This window comes from Pinus tabuliformis, chromosome 4_1 (genome assembly GCF_031772625.1).
Source record: "Pinus tabuliformis cultivar Carrire ecotype Pingquan chromosome 4_1, CPIR1, whole genome shotgun sequence".
Taxonomy (NCBI): Eukaryota; Viridiplantae; Streptophyta; class Pinopsida; order Pinales; family Pinaceae; genus Pinus; species Pinus tabuliformis.
The window spans coordinates 265,122,680-265,131,673 of NC_142303.1; positions in this window are offsets into that span (position 1 = coordinate 265,122,680).

Sequence of the window (8,994 nt, forward strand, 5' to 3'; positions counted from 1 at the left end):
CTAGTATAGAGTTAGGTAAAGTGTGTTTCTTTACCGTTGTACATTTTGTAACTTACAATCCGACGGTCACGATATGTAGTGATCCGACGGTTCACTCTCTCCTCGGTATTACCGACACTTGATCCGTGGCTTGACACCCGATTGGCCATGAGTTCTATTTAAAGCGCATGGAGGGTCATTGTTCGGGTAATCCGTGCATGAGAGAAGCTTATGTAAATTTTCATTCTTTGATTAATAAATTGCCTGTAGTAGCCACGTTGGCGCAGGCCGTGGACTGTTTCCCTCTTTGAGGGTTTTAACCACGTCAAAAATACTGGTGTATTGATCTGTGATCTGGTTGTGAGCGGTGTCCTTTTGGTGTTCTTTCTGAGGAACTTACCCTGTAAATTCCTACAATTTAACGCAGACAGTGGCCAACCTATTTTCCTACGGGTAGGTTGAAGCCATTTATAACTACTATAAAAAACATGTTAGTTAAAATCATATTAATGATCAGAGCTTATTAATAGAAAAATACTACCAAATTTAAAAAATATACATATAAATTATAGAATTATAATTTCATATCTCACCCTAAATCAATAAAAAATATTGGCACATACCAAAAAACATATTCTTAAATAATTAAAATATAAACATGAATAAATAATTCAATTATAATATTTTAAGCCATCTTATAATTTATATACTTATTTTTAGACAGCATAATATAATTAATGGTGAGTTGAAACACCTATCATGTTAATGTGTAAATAACGTTATGATAATTTCACTTTAAAAGTTAATTAACATTTTCCCAACCATAAGTCACACAACTATAACAATATTCTCACCCATAATAATCAATTACTAATAATTATCTTAATTAAACTTAATCACCTTGTACTACTCAAATAGATGAGGAAACCTAACACAACCATAACAAAACTTTTAAAAACATGACCTCAGTACGCATATGCATGTGCTACCAAACTTAAAGATTGAAACTAATAAAACATAATCACTTTTAAATCATGATGTCAATGAATCATGTTTGTAGGTCAAATCAATCAAGTGAATCATAATGTCAATCACCTTTACACCATTTTCGCGAAATGGATGAATTTAGAGTTGTTCCCTTTCAATTTTTTACCCACTTCTCACACGTATAAATTTCACTCGGGGTGATTGGAATTAGGAAACCATTTACTATGGTTTTATTTGTGTAGTTTAAGAAGTTTAGAGAAAAGTAATTCGAGATAGATATTAATAAATAAATAGTTGTAAGATTTAGTATTTGTAATTTGTTTTGATAATTAATGAAGGTTAGATATATTATTAAGATAATGTTAATGTAAAAATTAATAAGATAAAGAAAGAGAAAATAAAAGAAAATAAATGATACAAGAAAATAAATAGGAGTAAATAGGAGAAAAGAGAGTGGAATAGAAAATAAAAGCTCATGCTTATTGGGCTTTCCTATTTCTTTCTTTACTTTAATTTTGAAAGGGTATTTTTGAACCATAAAAAAGATGATACATAAAGAGTTATGAGTAGCATTGCAATTAAAGATTTACCAAAATGGGAATTGAGCATTTGAAGCTTGTTTTCCCATTTTGATTTTAAAGGAAAATATTATGCCTTTGTGCGATGAATTTTTCACAAATATAATTCTATATATTTCATATGGGGAATATACATATATTTTCTTATGAATATCCATCATGTCACTTGAAAGAATTGAATTTGGGTGGGGAGGATTCCATTCGGTCCTCCCACTCACCTAAGATAACCTTAATTGAAATTTGTGTGATGAATTTCTCTTTCATTTGTGTTGAATTATATATTAATATTGTGTATGAGTTATTTCCATTATTAGCTATTTTAAATAATAGAATGGGCCCCTTAAATCGATGCTTGTGTCAATTCTCAATAATGAATTGGGCCACTATCCTATCTGATAACCTAGCTACTGCTATTTCCGAATATCGTCAAAAGAGATCCACCTCCACAGAGAACCTTCCCCCATTTTATATGAGTGCCTCTATCATGGACTCTATCTGTTTCTGTACTAAGTTTCCAATCATGGGTTGGAAATGGACTTTGCAATACCCCTACCCCATCTATCTCAGTCACAAACATATGTTGGAATCCCATTTTATACCCCATTTTTACAAGATATGGCACGGTGTTATTCTATCATTACATCAATTAATTTTTGATAAGAAAGCCCCCATATTTTCTAAGGAAGTCGCTACAGACCTTCTCGTAGTAGGAAATTACTTTGCTGAACAATGGTTCACATATATCAGAGTTTACGGCAGTACATCAGACCCACATGTACTCCCTTTGTATGTCTCCAACAAGATGTTAGCCAAAGAAATAGCTCACCAAACTGTTGGGAAGGGCTTAACCAAGACTTTGAAAGATAGCAAAAAATCATTATGGCCAACCTTTCCCATATGGTGTGGTTCTTTTTCATTGGCAAACTTCGACCATGCAAACAAATAATTACTAAACTTAGAGAGCCTCAGGCTCCATACTCTTCTAAAGAGGCAATTTGACCTAGAGAAAGTAGCACAAAATGTTACTACAGCACTAAAGGTCAAACCCTTTGTCCATGAAGCTCATGAATTCGAAGATCTTTTACAATCAGCTAAATCATTCGAACAAGCATTCAATTGGGCGAAGGCGAATTTGAATCCTAATGACTTTGAAAGGTTTCAGGAATCTAGAAATCAGAGGCTCGAAACAATCCCATTGCATTTGCTAAAGAGCTGATAACAAACCTACGCCCAGTGTAGCTATTAACAACAAAGGGCCAAATTCTCGTATAGAATCTCAGGTGAATACAACCCAGGATACAGGGAAGACACAAGAAACAGAGACTACATCAGAATCCAACAGAAGGTCAACTAAAAAATAGGTCATAAGTGACCTAACTAAGGATATCGGTCCCAAAGGCAAGAGCAACGATTTGGAGTAGGAATGAGACTAGTTTAATAAAAAGCTCCAAGATAATCCCAAGACAACAAATGTCCTAGAAACCACAGAATATCATACTCCATAGCAAACTCAGAAAATTCCAGAGTCGAAGCCAATGAATTAGCAAGGGACAAGTTCGCAGAATACAAAAATCATTCCTACATTTCTAACATCTGAAATTATCCTAAAGGTTACAAAAATACCTCATTTAGATGTATTCTATAGCCCACTGCATAAGCCTGTAGTAAGAAGACAGAGGAAAAGAAGGAGAGTAGAAACACTTGAAATCCCGCTAGGGAATGAACCAATGGATATAGTGTGGAGGGATATTCCTTCATACCCAGTTGAAAATTTAACCAGGCTATCACAATTTACAAGAGCATATGCTACTACCACCATGGATAAAGCCACTGAATTATCTGTTTTGTTAAGGGAAAGGGAAGAAAGGATAGCACAACTTGAGCAACAGCTGGAAATCGAGAAAGAAAATGTGAACAAGCAAGCCGCTGAACAAATAGCCCAATTGTAGCAGAGTATGGAAGTACTTAGGATAAGCCATGAAGCATACATCTCTGCAAAGAACATGCAAATCCAAGGCTATAGCGAAATATAAATATGTCCCTACTATTGATGAGTTCGTCAAAGAGGCATTGGATCTAAAATCCATTCTATCAAAACAAGAAGATCTATTTTGCCGAAGAATGTCCCATATCACCCCTTATCTGATTACCAGTGATCAATTAACAGATAAGGCAATTGATCAGAGAACTGAGTTTAATGACTTAAATACTAAGATCTCTAACTACATTGAATGGCAAGAATCTGAAGAAGGAAGAAGCGCTAATCTGCCAGAAATAGAAGAAACACACAAAGACATATTATTTATAGATTGGGATGCGCGGATCAAGTAGGAAGAATTGGCAGTAGCAAGAGCAGCAAGAGTGACAAAAAATATAATAAAAGTAGTCAATCACACTTTGCACACCACCAACTTGATAAAAGAAGGTAACCCAAAGTCACTACCAGATTTGAATGACTTGGATAAAAACTGGAAGGAAAAGATGAAAATCCAAAGGGAGGCGATCACAAAATTATCAAAGACTGACTGGGAGGCATATTGGCAATTCCTTGTCAAACCTCACAGCCAAATTATGACGTTGAATTGTTCACTCAATTCAACACAAAGGATGATGCCACCTCTTACAAATGCCATCTTCGTAGGACAGGTCAGAACGCAATTTGAGGCACCTCCTCAAGTTGATTTATGCGACCTAAAGGAAAATATGGCAGACAAAAAGACATCTTATAACCTCTGGTCATCAAATCACTTTTATTTTTAGAGTTAGTTGCTAGTTAAGAGGAAGGTTGTTTGAAACCTCCTCAGATATTTTGTATAATCTATTTTTGAACTTTAGTTAGATAGTATTTATACCCTTCTCATGCATTTAGAGAAGGGTCCAGAATTTTATCAAAAACATTTGCAAAGAATGCACTTCTGTAAGTTTGTGAATGCCTTGATGAAATTATGGAACATGGTCATTACTTTTGAATATCAAACTACTTTCCTTTGTTGATGCACTACTGTATGCTTGGAGAATAATTTGATTTGAAGAAAGGAGCTGATCTATGTCACTAGTCAAATGAGCAGAACCTCACACATATGGTACTTTTATCTTGTATGATTAGTTCTGTTTTGTTAAATTAGTGATAACATTTCGTTTTCATGAATTATATATGGAGTATGTTCTTTCTGTTATGTGTTAATTGCACTACTGTATGATGCCTAGCTGAAAGTATTTATTTTCATATATGATCATTAAATATATGCGATATAGTTTATACATTTCTTTGACTAACTATTTAGTCAAAGAAATTATCTTTACATGTTATCATCTCTGTTTAATACGTGAATGATCTTTATTATCACATAATAAACAAATATCTTTTTAGATCACATATCTCACAGAATACCCTAGGTTTATATTAGATTAAGTTAACTAGAGATTTGCATGTTAGAATAGGTCATTTAGTTATCATTATTCTTATTACAATCGCTTGAAAACCACCCATTTTCATTTTCAAACCCACTCTAGGAAACTAGTCCCATTATCCCCAGTCGGAGGCACCACATCAAACAGAAAAGGAGCTATCTTCAAGGTCTGGACCGAGGGGTTATCCCCCATGTTGGAACAACAGAATTCTGAGGCTTCAACAGGCCATGATCTTCCCCTTACTTTGAGAACGAATACAAAAGAAAAAAAAAATCTTGGTCTGGAAAATGATTTTACTGCATTTCTTAGTAGAAATAAAAGAGATGTCGATAGGCGGGGCTACCTGTTGTATTATGTATGTAGAAATTCCTTATAGATTTAAACTGCAAATTGTAGTATGCTAAAACAATTGACTTGAATGTACTCTACTTATCAGCGGAAACAATAAACAATCGATGAAATCATGAAGAATATAAGAGAAAGAATTAAATCACGCTTAACATAATGATTTTCTAGGGAAAGCCACAGCTAAAAAACCTTGTTATATGTATATTGCATTAGTCAAAGAATCCGGATGAATACAATATCCTCTGCTTAAACTTGAGCTCAACCTGCACAAGTATTTTCTATCCTCTGCTTGACTGAATGCCTTTGGCCAATACTTAGACAAATTTCCAAGCCTCCAAGCTCCTAATTCCTTACACTATTAGTCAAGGAATTAGCCCCTATTTGATGGGGAAATTCCTCAATTATGAATTGCGTAATCCTCACAAGCCTTCTTGTGGCTGCATGCACCACCTGTTTAATTTGGATGATTATACAACTAATATTACATTGTCCCTGAACTCCAATCTAAATGAGGTATTTCTCTGATCTGACATGCATGAGTTAATTATGAGTGAATCTTCAGTTTATTGGTTGACCTGTGCTGGTTACACCCCACTACTGCAGGTTACACACCATTACTAGATCTCCCAGTAATTCCTCTGTCAATTGGAACTAGTTTAACTGAATTAAATAATTACAACTCAAAAGAAATCAACCTGGGCCCCTAAAATTTAGGAACCACTCTACATTGAGCCAACTAAGTCAACTTAACTTAGTTAACTATTACTAGTTTCTATGAGAATTAGAATTAGAATTAGAATTTAATTCCTTATTTAATTCAAGGAAAAAATTAAATTAGGATGATGTTATTTTTAACATTTCTTGTTTCTATTTTCAACACACCTTTTCAACAAGAAAGGAATTCAAATCTATCATGATTTGATACCTTTGGAATGTTCTGCATGCAACACTTTTCATTGTTGCTATTGCTACTGCAACATATGCAATGAAAAAGCATCCAAACAAAATAAACTGAATCAACTGTGTTTGCAACTGTCTCCTGGGAAAAATATTCTGTTGTTGACTCTACTACTGAGCCTCTGCTCTACTATCAACACTTCTCTGGACTCTTCAATATCTGATTGACACTGATCCTCCTACTACTGAATATTGTGGGCCCTCGTAGCAAGGTAATGATCCATGAGACAAAAAAAACCTCAATGGATCCTGCCCAATTTTTGAGCTCTTGGGACTATTGCTTCACATCGCCCCACCTCTCACCTGGAGGTATGGTTGCATGAGCTCCCTCTACCCACTTGGTTCGAAATTCCCCCCTACTTGAGGTATCTTCTTGAGTGGATGTCTCCACTCGGTCTCCTCTTTGCTTCTCCAATTGTGGCTACTCCACAAATTGTTGAGGTTGCTTCTGAGGCTTCATGTTGAGAGGTAATTCATGCTCCCTCTTAACCACCAAGTCTCTAACCTTTGCCTTACTTCTCAAATCTTTTCATGCATCTTGTACCTCAAGTGCATATAGGTTCTTGACTCACACATCGATCTGTTTCACCTGTCTCGTGGCGATGTGTCTAAGGAAAACCTTTCCTTTGCTAAAAATCACATTGTAGCTACGATATTCCAATCATTAGGGGAATTTTGAGGTCTAAAATGGGCCTCCTAAGAAAAATGTACAACCAAAATAAACTTTATAAGAACCAATAGGATTCAAGATGATGATGTCAACCATAGGGGATGATTCACCATTTTTGGAGTAAAAACATAAAAATATTAAAAAATAATAAAATAATAAAACTACTTTTTCAACTCGTATTTGCAATTTATCTCCATAATATTTTATTCAAATTTCGAGCAGGAGCACTCATTGGATGCAAAATTTAGTTCCTCATCAAAGGAGTACCCATGTTGCATACTTTCGATAAACCATGCTACACGAAAAATGATAAATACATGAAAACAAATTATTGCAATCATGTTTTTCATATATTTCTCATTTTTCATGTAGTAGGGTCCATAAAAAATATTCAACATGGGTACTCCTTGGATGAGGAATCAAATTTTGCATCCAATGAGTGCTCCTCGAAATTTGAGTAAAATCTTAGGAGATAAATTGAAAATAGCTTTTGATTTTTTCCCTTTAAAATTTTGATGATATAATCTAATCTTATTTTATTATTTCCACTATTATTTTATAATTTCCTTAGGAGGCCCATTTTATACCTCAAAATTCCCTTAATGAGTGCAACGGAAACAATATTCTTATTTAGTACTAGAACATACATAACATTTGTGAGTTTGAAAGGTAAACTCCCTCTGAAAAGTAACAATACTGATGTCGGTCGCGCTATACCTCCCATCATCTCCAAACTCTATGTTCTGCTTGAGTTTTTTCTCCTCCAAGTCACTGAAGAGATCTCTATTCCCCATCATATGGAACAAGGCATCACTGTTGAGATACCACATGCTTCCCACTACTATTGGGGCCTAAATCTACCTTAGGCTGAGAAAGGTAGGATCTGGGGTAACATCAAACCATGCTTAACCTGGTAGCTAGCCCTACCAAGTCGGGAGAGGGCTCTCTCCTTGTCAATCTCAGCAAAATATGATCAATGAGGGCTTGAGATGACTGATGTGAATACTGATCTTAGGCTAGGTATGTGTGCAAAAGAGCTTGATTGAATATAATGATGTTTTGTTGGCTCAAATGGAAAGGCAAATTTGGGTCTGGGGAATGAGGCTCAATTTTGCAGAGATCTCTATGGGGCAAGGTAGGCAACTAATTTGGCACTTCAAATTGAATGAAATGGAGAGATTTACACAAGTGAGGAGTTGAAGAGGGCAAGAAAACCTCAGGGATCCTCTTCAAACAACTGAAAACATCAATAACTAAGCAAACCCTAGGTAGAGCACTGCAATTTCAATGGATTCTACCTTTATCCTTGTTTGTTTTAGTTAAGAAGAAGCAAGAGAGATAATGGCATACATAAACACATATAAACTTACAATTTACATAAGGAAACAATTCAATCACATTTAACACAATGATTTTATGGGGAAAGCCACAATAAAAACTCTTGTTATCTATATATTGCATTAGTCAAAGAATTTGGATGAATACAATATGCTATGCTCAAACTTGAGCTCAAATTGCACAAGTATTTTCTATCCTCTGCCTTCCTGTCTGCCTTTGGCCAATACTTAACCAAATTTCCAAGCCTCCAAGATCCTAATTCCTTGCGCTGTTCCTTAAGGAATTAGCCTCTATTTAATGGTGAAATTCCTCAATTATGAATTGCAAAATCCTCATAAGCCATCCTCTGATTGCATGCACCACCTATTTAATTTGGATGATTATACAACTGATTTCCCTAAACTCCAATCTCAACTGGTTCTTTCTCTGATCCGACATGCATGAGTTAATTATGAGTGAATCTTCAGTTTACTGGTTAAGCATTGCTGGTTACACCCCACTACTGGATCTCTCACTAATTCCTCCATGAGTTGGAACTAGTTTATCTTAATTTAACTTATTTAAATTGAATTAAATAATTACTACTCAAAAGAACTCAACCTAGGCCCCTAAAATTTAGGAACCCCTCTACATGACTCTAGATAGACTCCCAACTTGAATTAATTGAGCCAACTAAGTCAAACAACTTAGTTAACTATTACAATTTGCTATGAGAATTAGAATTAC